Source organism: Astatotilapia calliptera, chromosome 9, assembly GCF_964374335.1.
Source record: "Astatotilapia calliptera chromosome 9, fAstCal68.1, whole genome shotgun sequence".
In the NCBI taxonomy this organism is placed as follows: Eukaryota; Metazoa; Chordata; class Actinopteri; order Cichliformes; family Cichlidae; genus Astatotilapia; species Astatotilapia calliptera.
Genome location: NC_137430.1, coordinates 8,216,533 through 8,231,266, shown reverse-complemented (window position 1 = coordinate 8,231,266; position 14,734 = coordinate 8,216,533). Strand labels below are relative to the sequence as shown.

Genomic DNA, 14,734 nt, shown 5'->3' with positions numbered 1-14,734 from the left:
GCTACAGTATCCCTTTTGTCATGGGTTTTTGCGTGTGCGTGTGTGTAAATACAATCTCCTGGACTGTTTCGTGGAAGGTGCAGTGTTTCATTTTCAGTCGCTCAGCTGAGCATGATTCGCCCGCTCGCTGACGCTCCAGCGATTTCAATGTGCATTCAAGCCATCTGTCACCGAAACATCCACTTGTCAAAAAGAGCCCCAAGGATGAATGAATCGAGAGGTAGCAAACGCACAAAAACAAAACAAAAAAAAGAGATGAACTCTCAGCACTCTTCTTCTTCTGATCACTCATGACCACGCCATATCTCTGCTGTGAGCTGAACTGGTCACTGTGATGTTTTCCAGAACTTTAAACACACTCGTGACAATTTCAGAGGAGGTGGTAAAATATATCAAATATTTGGCAAAAACAAACAAACAAACACCAATCCTCGTTGCTTTGCTTTATCTAAATCCCTTACTGTCTTGTCACTGTGGATTGTTCACCCAGGCAGTGCTATCTGGACAATGCAGCTTGAATGCACTTTGTTTTGCGAGCCCCTTGTGGTAGAAATCTGTAAAAAAGAGGGGTTAACACACTAACTGACGAATGGTGCTATCAGTAATTTAGCCAGACACATGTGTCTCATGATGAAAAAAATTTTTTAAATAAAAAAGCCCAGTTTGTATTGTCCACATGCTGTAGTGTAGCTCAAGCGCCCCGACCTCCTCCTCTTGGGGGGCTGTGAAGAGTTTTTAACGTGTTTCACGTGTAGCAGCCATAATGTTGTGATGTCAGAGCTGATGTCAAAAAGGACAGGACGCTGGTACAGTGGGTTGGAGTGGGGGTGAGGTGGGGTTGGGGGTGGGAATCGAGCATCGTCTGGGATGCTTTACCAAAGGATGGTTGCCCCCTTATACATACGGTTGGAGGGCTGGAGGGGGAGGAGGGGTTCCTCGCCAACACAAAATACCGTGAGACCACAGTCCCTCCTCTCCACACCCTTCCCCATGAAAAAATCAAAAAAAGGGGGTAGCCTATGGCAGGACACTCACAGAGAACAGCAACGTGTTTGTTTTTTCTATCTCTTTTTAAGCTTAAAAGAAGTGAAACGTCGCCCAGGTGTGAACTCTTCAATCCCAGGGTGGTGGTGCCCCCCCCCTCCACGAGGCTGCTGGGGCCCCTGAACTCAGTGGGGGGGTTTTGTGCCACAGTCAAAACAATCCAAAAAAAAAATCAATCCTGGGAGGCGTGGAGTCTTTTTACATGGATGTGCTTTGTATGTTGTGCCGTGGTGAACACACGTTCTCAGCTTGTTCATTTTATTTTTCAGGACCGGGCGACCCTCTCTCCCCTCAGCTTTTACACCGCCCCCTGCCCCTCCCCCACCTGTGCTTTCAGCTGTAGAGCACTGTAGCTGCAGCAGCTAAGGAGAAAGGATACTGTAGCGTGGACTCAAAAGAAATAATGTTGCACTGACAAATATATTTAAGAGGTTTATGTGTTTCTAGCATTCATTTGCAAAAAAAGAAAAGAAACTGAAGAAAATCAAAAACTGTTTTCTTTTTCTGTTCTTTTTATATATACATGCATATATATATATATAGTTTCAGATTATGTGACATAATTCTGAAATGTAAAAATAATGAGATGTTTTCATTATTGAAAAGGCAGAAGAGATTTTTTTTCCTCCCAGCAGTAATGTCCCTCCCCCGTACATTTACATGGCATATTAACCCTTCGTTTTGTACTGTCATTCAGACTTTTGTGCAGATTTTCTTTCTTTCTTTCTTTCTTTTTTTTTTTACAATAACAAGGAATTAAGATTTTTATTTTCAGTACTGCTTCTGTAATTTACTGTTGTTAAGGGCGGGAGGGGAAAGGAATAAACAGCAAAGGCCTTAAAAAATTGGAAAGGGAATTTGTGAGTTGTAATTCAGGCTTTGAAATGTTTTTTTTCTTTCTTTTTCTGCTCCAGTCGGACATCCAAACCACGGCCCTGCTGTGAAGGGTTAAACCAGCAGCTTCATAAGCAAGCAGCTCTTTGAAACAGCATCTTTTTTGTTGTTGTTGTTTTTGCTTGAGAGTGATGTGAAAGCACTATCAAGGCAACGCAGTGATGTTAAAAGAGAACTTTTTTGTCTGGTCTCTGTCTCATTGCCACCGCTTTCCAAAGATACAATAAAAAAAAAAAGCGTCTCCACACGAAGGAGGATGAACTTTTCTTTGCTGAGGAGTTTTGCTTTTTTTCTGCATTTAATAAAAGAGAAACAACTCACCGGCTCGATTGGCCTGACACTGAGCAATGACAGGTGAAAATTAACCTCCTGATCCCAGATCAGAACTCTGCTAATGTGAGTTTCCACCTTACTGAAGTAGTTAACAGTGGTGAAACTGATGGCATAAAGTAAAGGGCGGGTGGTGACCACTAATGAGAAGCTGATGTGAGCTGGGATCAGTCACTCAGCTGGATTTTGATCCTGGTCTATCATTAGTTCAAACTGCATTTTCACTGATTTTTTTCTTCTTCTAAATTTACAGGGGTCATATCGTTTTGCCACTTATTTTGGCAGGCCAGGAAATGAGACAGAAAGTATCACCACAGAGATTTTTAAAATCTCTGGTTTCAGTGTCAGTTTCAATTTAGAGCGTGAGATACAGCATGTAAGCAGCTCAATGAGGAATGCTTATACACACATCTTGAAAGACATAGCAGGACCCTCATCATCGTTAGCAAGCAAATTAGAGTCCTAACATCTTTCAGCTGCTATATCCTTCACACGCTATTGACTACATGAGAGCTTAGAGCATGCAAACCCAACTTCATCGTTGTTTTATCTCTCCTCAGACTGCTGAAAACTAATAATCTTGCAAAACTATGCTCAACATTAATTAATGATTAATTAATTAGTCATTAACACACAGAGTATCATCAGTCATTTATCTGTGTGGCACGATTGATGGAGAATTGTAGCTTGATATACACCACAATTAGAAAGTGTCTGATATGGATACTTTATTTAGCAGTACTTCTTTGGGTTTTAAAGTCTTCTTTTCCAAAGGCTTTAAAGTGCTGCTTCTTTGTGAATATGTTATCTACTAATTCTAAAGATTAGTCTTTAATTATTAATTTTGGGGATAATGAAAAATCCCTTTTGTGTTTAGCTTTTCTATTCTATACCAGTGCAGTCGCTCTTATTAAAATCTGCAGAAGTCATTATTGAATCACCTCCTTAAAAGGCTATTAGTTTATCACTTATTAAGAATCAGTCAGTGCTGTAGCTACAATATCAGTAAAAAAAAAATCTCTTGCTCCAGGTCAAACGTAACATGGAGCCAAAAAATCAAAGCCACAGTCGCACTGTGAGGAGAATCACTCACATTGTTTTTTGTCACAACTAGAAATTTGAAAATGTTTGACTTACTAGTTTGTAAAGGCTTTTTAGCTTTGCAGGAAAGAAGTTATAGCAGCATAACCACAGCACTAGTAACGTCCCGGACAGGCTCGCATCTGAAACTTGTAGTTTTATATTTTGCCACTGGGTGGCTCTGTGGAGTAATATTGAGTTCTTTATTCTGTATCATATTCCACGTTTGTTAAATAAAAGGAACATTATTATGAAACGGTCTCTAATGTATTAATGTAGAGCACTACAGTAAATGTGTATTTGCTTCATTATTTTTCTTTTTTGTTTCCATATTGTTTAATGTCTGCAAATGATTTAGTGGACTAGGAATGATTTGCCAGTTATAATACGTGCAAACATAATACACAGTTTGTTTGTTTTTTATTGTGGGCATTGTGATATGTTATCACGGACGCAGAGTGACTGGCTGACTTCAATAAGTTGCTGTGTTACACAGTCTTTACTGGTACTGCCAAATAAAACAGAACCGTTAGTTATCTGCGCCTTTCCTGCTATAACAAGAGGAAATTGTGTCTGTCATCTCGCTATTTTTCCATGACGAAGTCGTCTGCCCTCAAAGTGCAGCTCTGAAAAAAACTTAGATTTGAAATCGTATTTGTTATGCCCCTGTCCATGCAGTAGCCAAATCCCACCACAGGGGGGCTCCAGAATCCACAGAAGTCCTATGGCATTTATCCAGGACACCTCAGCTATTACGGCCCATCACTTTTATACCATTGGCTGTAAAAAAAAAAAAAAAAAAAAAAGGCTACAAAAACTCACCATCCACTTCATTAGGAACAGGTTTTTTGTTCCATATTGATATGATAGCATCACAGAGATGCTGCAGATCTGTTCGTTGTACATCCATGATCTGAAATTCTCATTCCTCCATATCCCAAAGAGGCTCTCTTGGACTGAGATCTGGTGGTGGTGGAGGCCACCTGAGTACAGCGAGCTCATTGTTATATTCAAGAAACCAATTTGAGATAATTTGAGCTTTGTGACCTGGCATGTTGTCATTAGTAGATTATACACTGTTGCCAAAAAGGGATGGATATAATCAGCAAGAGTAGCTACTCAGGTAGGATGTGGCATTTTAAATGATGCTCAGTACTAAGGAGCCCAAGATGTGCCAAGGAACCACAACATTACACCACAAGCAACAACTTGAATTGTTCATACAAGGCAGGATGGAGCTGTGCTTTTATGTTCTTAAAGCTAAAGTCTGATCTTATCATGTGAATTTTGCTGGAATGTATGCACAGTTTTATTTATATAGCACCTTTTAAGATAAATATCACAAAAAATTGTCTAAAAAAGTTACCCAAAAGCAACTTTACTTAAAAAGATGGCTCTTTAGTTGTTTTTTATAAGAAACCACCAAATCCGTAGATCTAAGGCTCAGTGGGGGAGAGTCTAGGGGTCACTGTGGGAAAATCTGTGTCTCCTTTAGTTTTCTTGTATAACACAAGGTCTCTGATATCCTGATCGCAGGATATCAGAGACCTGCTGGAAACAAATGGCTGTAAAGGTTCAGTGATGTACATCAGTGTTTACCCACAGAGAGCTCTGAAAGTCACAACCAAAATCTTGAAGTGGACTCTGAAGTTGACGAGGAGCCAGTGCATCTGAATTAGAAAGTGACCTGACAGTACTCACAGGTGCATTCTGAACAACTTGCATACATTCTGAGGAGGTTTTGTTGAGACAAGTGAACAAGCAATTGCAATTTTCCAGAAAGGATGAGATAAAAGTATTTGCCATAATTTCTAATTCACAGCGTGAGAATCACAGCGTGAGATTTCATGTGATCGTGATCATCCAAAGTTAAAGCACAAAACTGTGAGGGGCACAAACAAGGACTTCTGTTTTTTCTATATTAATCTGAAAAAAATGTCAGCCACCCATGCAGGACCTGAATCTGGTATTTAGAAAATCAGCAGCACAAGAGAATACAAAAATAGGGGTTGACTTTGCCTCCACACCTAAACAGAAAAACAAGAACAGTCAGTGAGATTTGGCAAGTGGGGGAACATTAAGATCTGTTGTAGTTCCCAGCTCAGGGAAAATAATAACAGCTCACAATAATTTCTATTGGCACCATAGGCAAGAAAAGCAACTGACAATCTGTATAGCTTATATCTTTATATGTATATATTTACAAAAATTGCTATATTAAAGTTTTGTTTTTTTGCTTCTATTGTTTATTGTTTATTTCATAGCATGGTGTCTATTATTCAGTGGAAAGACAGTGGATCACTGCTGGAATATCCACTCATGTCTCTTTTTGCAGGATGTCTCATGGAACTGCCTGTAGGATTGTCTAGATTTGCATTCAAATGCCCATCCAAAACAAATGCCTCTTTGGGGAATGTTTGCTCCCTTTCAGCAATGTCTTCTTTCTTACTTAAGTGTGATTTGGGATGTATATCAGTAAAATCACAACTTAATCGGAACCTGCAGCAATTTCTGTTTCTCTGGAATGATATGAGCCATGTCGTTTATATGAGCCATATCACAAGTCATATCAACGTTTATCCTTGTAATAATACAAAAAAAACATACTTTGAGTTTTAAAACTACTGCTGAATACCTGAAAAAAGTAGAAAGAAATAGCTGTAGTTTCTAGAACAGATCTTTCTGTGAGAAATAGAGAGCTGCATTCTCTTGTAAACACTCCCAGGAGGCTAAACAGGATTTGAGGGTCTTCCGGCCCACTGTTTATTTTTTCTCACTTTCTTTCCCCCACTGTGTCCACTAGTGCTCAGGCACAAAATAACAAATCAGAAAGTTTAAAGTAAATAAATAGCTGAGTGAGTTTACTTATTTATTTTTTTACTAGAACTCATACAAAAAAGTAATGGTAGTGGCTCATTTTGTATTTGTGGCATCTAATACCTCTAAAAGAATTTTCATAAAAAAAATAAATAAATTTCAGCTTTGTGGTTGTTAAAAAAAAGTATTACACATTTTTAAAGAGTCCACTCGAATTTCAGGTTTTCAGTAATATAGATACTTTACAGCAAACCCTTGATTTTATTCTTTTTCATTTTTTGTTTTCTATTGGTTTTATATAACTTTTTATTATATAACTAAATTGGATTAACACCAAAAACATTTTAAATAAATTATCATATTTAAAATATGAGTAGAAGAAATTACGACTGGATTTTTAAAAAATGTTTTGTAGTAAATTACACAGTAAAAGATAATTAATCAGATGTATTTAAACTTTATAGCCTACTCTTTTTTTTAGCTTCAGTGTGAAACTGTTAGTGGACAGTGAGGTACAAGTACAGAGCCAACTGTCCTTATAGTGATGAGGATGATGCTGATGGTGATTAAAGATGTGGGGCTGTCTTCTAGCGTTGACGTAGGCAACATAAGGGTCAAGTGAGCAAAATTAAGACGGTTAAACGAATGCGCGCGCCTTCAAAACAAAAAATATCAAAGCTTGTTTGTTTGTTTTTTGAATACGTAAAAAGACTTTGATGACGCATTGGGAAAACTTTTTAATTAGAGGAAGTGAAACTTTAATTGGAATGGTTAACAGGACATCTGTATCTTAGAAAGTACTAAGATACAGTACTAAGAAGGTCTAGATTTTACCCCAGATATTACAAAAATTTTAACCCCATATAAACAAAAAAAGAAAGAAAAGAAAATTAAAGACTTCTACCACCGTCTTTGTTTTTTGGAATTCCCCATTAATCTCCATTTACCAGAGAATTCTTACTCTTCTGTAAAGCTTTCGTCCTTCTCGAAAGGGGCTATAAAAATCTTTAACTTAAAAGTTATTGAAATTTTTTCCTATTTTTGTTATATATACAATTATAAAATATAAAGATAATAAACAAAAAAAATAAAAAGATTTGAATTTGATTTTATGTTGAAGGAGCTGTAACCGGAAACGCTCGGTGTGCCATTGTCCGCGATGCTGCTGCATTTTTTATTTATTTTTTTTAGGAACAGCGGCGGAGGACTGAGGATTTCACTCTTCGCTCGTCCCCTTCATTTAATCCGCGGTAAAGAGGTCCGCCCAGGCAGTGTGCGGATACTGTCTCCCTCTCCAACTACCGAATATTTGGTTTTAAACATATATACTGCCGACATATTTCTCTGCAGAGAGGAATGAGCAGCAGGATAAATCTCCAGTGACTTTTCGGAGGAGAGAGTGGTCCCCGGTGCCAGCAGGGCAGATAGTTGCTGTCTGCCTGTGCCGCTCCTGCGGGCAGAGGACTACAAACGCTAGCTTACTTCTGCTTATGTCTCCTGTATGAAATAACAGCGCCAAGGTAAACTTCATTCGTTCATTTATTTCCTCTTTTTTCTTCTTTTTTCTTTATTTTTCTAAACGTAAGTTTATACTGTCACTGTTACATTTTAATGGCAGGTATATAAAGTTTGTAACATTTGTAACATTTTATTATTTTTCTCATCGCCCACGTTTTTTTTCACTGATACTTGAACCCGTTTGCAATAATCTAATCACGGGCATTGTGTTGTGGTTTAATTTGACATGACAGACATGCAGATTTAAAATGTAAAGATTCTGGCTGTTTATGGGGCATAGTTGTGGTTACTGGCCATGTGTCAGTGTGTTACATTGTCATTAATAGTCAAACTGAAGTGTACTAATGTGCTCGGTGTTGTGCCAGAAATCTGATCGTCAAAAAGTGATTTCCGGTATTTGCAAAAAAGTGATTAAATAATATTAAAATTAGATAGATGAGTTGTTGGCCTATGATATGCAAAACATGTGCCAAATGTATAATAATAGATGATATCATAATAAATGATATCATCTTCAGACACAAACAACATTCCTGTCACAAGGTAGAACATGCAATCAGTTTTTGGCAAAGTGACTAAAATGTATTCTTTATTTATCTAGTTAAAAAGTATCGTTGGCATTAAAAATGGCTTTTTAAAGAGAATTTGCAACAAATAAAACATAATAGTTCTACAAAGATATTTTAAGTGGCCACAAAGGTCTGAATTAGTTATAATGTAGGTACAATGTCACATAAAGTCATAACTTCCAAAACATTAATTTATTTATTTTATATAGAACCACTTTGTAAATACTGTTGACCTCAGTCTATTTACCAATATACGCAAAAAAACAAACAAACTGCTAAAAACCTAAAAACAGAGCTATAAGACTTTATAAGTGTTTACTGTCTGCTGCTTGTTGTTGCCCATGCAGTGCGTGATTGATAGGCTGAACAACTTCCATTTATTGAGTAACCCCCCAACCCCCCAGTCATTTAAAGGAGAGCTGGAGAGTGAAGGCCTTGTAAATAATATAGCCCACTGCACTGAAACCACCACTAGGTAAAGATCCTAGAAGTTTAATCAGGAAAATGGAGGCAGGAAGAGAGACAAGGATGGAGGGAGTTTGGAGGGGGGAGGGGGTAGAAGGCAATATGAAGGAGGGTGATGGGGCTGGAGGAAGGACAGTAAGGACATGGGGGAGGAATGCTAACTGAGGAGGAGGGTAAATGTAGGACAATGAGGGGAGTTGTAGCCAGTAGCCACCAGCTGAATAGATGTGACCTCAGGTTCCCTGGGGAGCAGCTGCTGGGGGGTGGGGGTGGGGGGCTCCCAGCTGATTTATAATGCCACTTAGACTCAGAGCCACACCCAGGCGTTTCTTCTGGATGTGTGATGTTTCCCATGAACGTGAGTGCGTTTGTTTCTTTGTTGGGGAGTGGCACACACGTTATGTGCGAACTTGTTACACTGAGATAGATGCGATCAATGTGTGTGTTTGTGTTGCTCTGTGAGACATAAGTGATGAATGTGTACAATTGCCCCCTGCGAGACATGCTTTGTGCCGTAGGGGAACATTTCAAGCGGAAAGATGTAACGTGGCACAAATAATTGCCTTTTAAAGCCATTCACCTCAATTGCCTGCACACCCATCCTACCTTGAGTTTGAAAGCGGGTCAACAACCTGATGAGCTCTGAAACAGCGAGACATTCACATGCGATCAGCCAGCACCAACCTCAGCAGTCTTTTCTATAACAAGTGCTCTCCAACCTTATGAGATTTAAAAATCCTATAAGAGCAACAATTTCTAAACAATATAATCACTTTGATTTGTTGCCTTTACTGGGTGCCATTCTCTTAGCGCACAGTTTTTTGGCACAAATACATTTGTTCACTCATATTTTCACCACATTGAACGCCAGTGCACCTCTAGCCCCTTTTCTTCCCTGTTCTTTTTTTAGATGGGGTGCCTCCTCTTTCTAAAATCAGCCCCGGAAACACCAGGGAGGTATGAAGCGGTTAACGCTGACCTCGGCTCTACAAGGTCTGCTGAGAAAATGAAGAATTTGTTCTGCTGGGAGTAAATGACAGCAGACATTTGCAGGGCTGTAAACTCTGTCATTCTTTGTTTATTATTGTGACAGCGGGAGTTTTTAACTGGAAGGCTCCGTGAGTTTGTGTAACTCACAAATAGAGGCAGTTTGTGTTTAGCAGGACAGAAAAATTACATGCGCTGTTTGCGCTGGGTTTCTTTGTCAGATAAGCAAATGTAAGGAAATGACAGGAAATGAGAGATGAGACAGCTATGGCGTGCAGTAAACATCCCCAACTGCACTCAAACTTGCAATTTTACAGCATTCCAAGTTTATTCCTTGTAATTTTAAAGAACATACTACGTCTTAGATTGCTGACATCTCACAGAGCAGCACGTTGGTACTTTAACTCCATCCATCCATCCATCTTCATCCGCTTATCCGAGGTCGGGTCGCGGGGGTAGCAGCCTAAGCAAAGAGGTCCAGACCTCCCTCTCCCCAGCCACCTCCTCCAGCTTGTCCGGGGGAATACCAAGGCGTTCCCAGGCCAGCCGAGAGATATAATCTCTCCAGCGTGTCCTGGGTCTGCCCCGGGGCCTCCTCCCGGTGGGACATGCCTGGAACACCTCGCCCAGGAGGCGCCCAGGGGGCATCCTTGCCAGATGCCCGAACCACCTCAGCTGGCTCCTTTCGATGTGGAGCAGCAGCTGCTCTACTCTAAGCCCCTCCCGGATGGCCGAACTTCTCACCCTATCTCTAAGGGAGAGGCCAGCCACCCTTCGGAGGAAGCTCATTTCCGCCGCTTGTATCCGCGATCTCGTTCTTTCGGTCACTACCCACAGCTCGTGGCCATAGGTGAGGGTAGGGACGTAGATCGACCGGTAAATTGAGAGCTTCGCTTTTACACTCAGCTCCCTCTTCACCACGACTGACCGGTGCAGCGTCCGCATTACTGCAGCCGCAGCCCCAATCCGTCTGTCGATCTCCAGCTCCCTTCTCCCATCACTCGCGAACAAGACCCCGAGATACTTGAACTCCTCCACTTGGGGCAGGAACTCATCCCCGACCCGGAGTGGGCACTCCACCCTTTTCCGGCTGAGAACCATGGCCTCAGATTTGGAGGTGCTGATCCTCATTCCCGCTGCGTTACACTCGGCTGCGAACCGCTCCAGTGCGAGCTGGAGGCCCTCACCCGATGAAGCCAACAGAACCACATCATCCGCAAAAATCAGAGATGAGATTCTGAGGCCACCAAAGCGAAAGCCCTCCGCCACTTGGCTGCGCCTAGAAATCCTGTCCATAAAAATTATGAACAGAACCGGAGACAAAGGGCAGCCTTGGCGGAGCCCATCACCCACCGGGAACGAGTCCGACTTATTGCCGGCAATGCGAACCAAGCTCTTGCAACGGTTGTATAGGGATTGAATGGCCCGTAGCAATGGGCCAGACACCCCATACTCGCGCAACACCTCCCACAGGACGCCCCGAGGGACACGGTCGAATGCCTTCTCCAGGTCCACAAAACACATGTAGACTGGTTGGGCAAACTCCCATGCACCCTCAAGTATCCTCGAGAGGACAAAGAGCTGGTCCAGTGTTCCGCGACCAGGACGAAAACCGCATTGTTCCTCCTGTATCCGAGGTTCGACTAGCGGACGAACCCTCCTCTCCAGCACCCTGGCATAGACTTTCCCGGGGAGGCTGAGGAGTGTGATCCCCCTGTAGTTGGAACACACCCTCCGGTCCCCCTTCTTGAAGATGGGGACCACCACCCCGGTCTGCCAGTCCACAGGTACTGCCCCTGATCTCCACGCAACATTGCAGAGACGTGTCAACCAAGACAGCCCTACGACGTCCAGAGCCTTCAGGAACTCGGGGCGGACCTCATCGACACCAGGGGCTCTGCCACCAAGGAGTTGTTTAACTGCCTCAGTGACCTCGCCCCCGGAAATCGGTGGGTCACACCCCTCATCCCCAGACTCTGCTTCCTCCCCGGAAGACGTGTCAGTGGGATTAAGGAGGTCCTCGAAGTATTCCTTCCACCGCCCGACAATTTTCTCAGTCGACGTCAACAGCGCTCCGCCAGCACTATACACAGTGCAGGTAGAGCACCGCTTTCCCCTCCTGAGACGCCTGACGGTTTGCCAGAATCTCTTCGAGGCAGTCCGAAAGTCTTTTTCCATGGCCTCTCCGAACTCCTCCCACACCCGAGTTTTTGCTTCAGCCACTGCCCGAGCCGCATTCCGCTTGGCCTGTCGATACCTGTCGGCTGCCTCCGGAGTCCCACAGGCTAACCAAGCCCGATAGGCCTCCTTCTTCAGCCTGGTGGCTCCCTTCACCTCTGGTGTCCACCATTTGGTTCGGGGATTACCACCACGGCAGGCACCAACCACCTTGCGGCCGCAGCTCAATGCAGCAGCTTCGGCAATGGAGACGCTGAACATGGTCCATTCGGACTCAATGTCCCCAGTCTCCCTCGGAATGCTGTTGAAGCTCTGCCGGAGGTGTGCGTTGAAGATCTCGCGGACTGGGGCCTCTGCTAGACGTTCCCAGCACACCCTCACTACGCGTTTAGGTGCACCAGGTCTGTCCAGCGTCCTCCCCCGCCACCTGATCCAACTCACCACCAGGTGGTGATCAGTTGACAGCTCAGCCCCTCTCTTTACCCGAGTGTCCAGAACATATGGTCGCAGGTCTGGTGATACGATTACAAAATCGATCATCGACCTACGGCCTAGAGCATCCTGGTGCCACGTGCACTTATGGACACTCTTATGTTCGAACAGGGTGTTCGTTATGGCCAAACTGTGATTAGCACAGAAGTCCAATAACAAAGCACCGCTCGGGTTCAGATCAGGGAGGCCGTTCCTCCCAATCACGCCCCTCCAGGTCTCGCTGTCGTTACCCACGTGAGCATTGAAGTCTCCCAGCAGGACAACAGAGTCTCCAGGTGGAGCACCTTCCAGCACCCCCCCCAGGGACTCTAAGAAGGCTGGGTACTCCGAACTGCCACTCGGCGCATAAGCGCAGATGACAGTCAGGACCCGTTCCCCGACCCTAAGGCGCAGGGAACAAACCCTCTCGTCCACCGGGAAAAACCCCAACGTACCCGCAGCAAGCCGAGGGGATATAAGAATACCCACCCCAGCCCGCCGCCTCTCACCAGGGGCAACTCCAGACTGAGACAGAGTCCAGCCCCTCTCCAGGAGACTGGTTCCAGAGCCCAGACAATGCGTAGAGGTGAGCCCAACTATATCTAGCCGGTACCTCTCAACCTCACGCACCAACTCAGGCTCCTTCCCCACCAGAGAGGTGACATTCCATGTCCCTATTGCCAGTCTTGGCAGCCGGGGGTCGGTCCGCCAGGGCCTCCGCTCCTGGCCGCCACCCGGCTCACAATGCACCCGACCCCTATGGCGCCTCCTGCGGGTGGTGGGCCTGCGGGAGGATGGGCCCATGTCTCCTCTTCGGGCTGTGCCCGGCCGGGCCCCATGGACTAAGGCCCGGCCACCAGACGCTCGCCCTCGGGCACCCTCCCCGGGCCTGGCTCCAGGGCGGGGCCCCGGTAACCCTATCCCGGGCAGGGTAAACTGTTCCCTCGATATTCTTTTCATGGGGGTCTTCTGAATCGCTCTTTGTCTGGTCCCTCACCCAGGACCAGTTTGCCATGGGAGACCCTACCAGGGGGCAAAAGCCCCCAGACAACATAGCCCCTGGGATCCCTGGGACACACAAACCCCTCCACCACGATAAGGTAGCGATTCAAGGAGGAGGGTACTTTAACTAATAATTGTTATTGACTGATCTGCAGGCATTTAACATGAGACTCTAAAGGTGTCATTTTAAATGTTAAAGCTCATGACAGTACAATTAGAACTGAACTGAACACCATTGCACGCTAGGAAAGTGTCTTCTCTATAAAAAAAAACAAAACATGGCACCACAGCTTTGGTTTGCAAATTTGAAGAAACAATAAGGCTTCTGGGACAGTGTCCTTTGAATAGATGAGACCAAAGCAGAGGTGTATGGCTGTAATGCAGAGCACCATGTGGCGAGAGCCAGTTTATCAGCACAAACACCTCATACCAACTATCAAGCATGGCCGTAAAGGAATGATGATTTGGGCTTGTTTTGCAGCTACAGCACTTGGGCACCTTGGAGTCATTGAGCTGACCATGAACGCCTATTTATAACATTTATAAGCATATTGCATTTTATAACTTTGGGGCCATCTGCCCAAAAGCCAAAATTGAAATAAAACTGGGTCCTGAAACACGACAGTGCTTCCAAGAGTCTACAATAAAGTGACTGAGTGTTGCAGTGGCCCAGTCGAAGTCCAGACGTCAATCCAACTGAAATGCTGCAATGGGACCTAAAGAGAGCTGTGCGTGAACAAATACCCGTAAACCTCAATAAACTGTAGCAACGTAGGAAAGAAGAGAGCACCACAGCGATGCCAGAGACTGGCAGAAAACAATTCTTTCAACTTACTGCTGCTGAAGGTACAAGCTATTGAATTGTGGGCTGTACTTCATTTTTATACAAGCCCTCTAAATTTTGGCTTAAAAATGTGTTAAATAAATAATGGCACAGTATAATATGTGAAGTCTTTGTATTTACCTAATTTTAAGACACACTGGAAGGGTTGCACCAGAAGTGTTATTGCTGTGCCAGATATGCAGAGCCACCCACTGTGATGATCCATTGTGAATAAGGAAGCAGCCAAAAGAAATGTTTAACATAAAACCTTAAAATTAAAAGAGAGTCTACTTTTTTCTACCACAACAGTAGGAGATATTTAGGGGGTGCATTCTATTACAATATAATACAGCGGGTAACATCTGTTAAATGTATTGTATACAGAGGTTTTTGCAGGCTCTTAGCTACAGTTATTAAATAGTTAAACTGCTGACATCACAATCTGTCTTCGTGCTCAAGTCCTCTTTTGAGCAATAATCTCTCCCCATGTGTCTGTCTAAATCACATGTATGCATGAACACATAAAACAGGAACAATTTGAGCTGTGAAGTGTTTA

At 43.6% G+C, this 14,734-nt stretch overlaps 1 protein-coding gene and 1 long non-coding RNA gene across 3 annotated transcripts in view; both read left to right on the top strand.

Annotated features, from left to right (window-relative positions):
* Positions 1-7,335: 7,335 nt before the first annotated feature.
* Positions 7,336-14,734, top strand: part of itgb1a (integrin, beta 1a) — a 28,007-nt gene continuing 20,608 nt past the window's right edge. For both annotated transcript variants that reach the window (XM_026179156.2, XM_026179155.2), the window contains exon 1: positions 7,336-7,685. The gene's annotated coding sequence lies outside the window, so the exon portion shown is untranslated. The remainder of the gene's footprint in view (positions 7,686-14,734) is intronic.
* Positions 9,686-13,608, top strand: LOC145430905 (uncharacterized). Its single transcript, XR_013911237.1, has 2 exons — positions 9,686-10,095; positions 13,470-13,608. It is a non-coding gene; the product is annotated as an uncharacterized LOC145430905 (long non-coding RNA).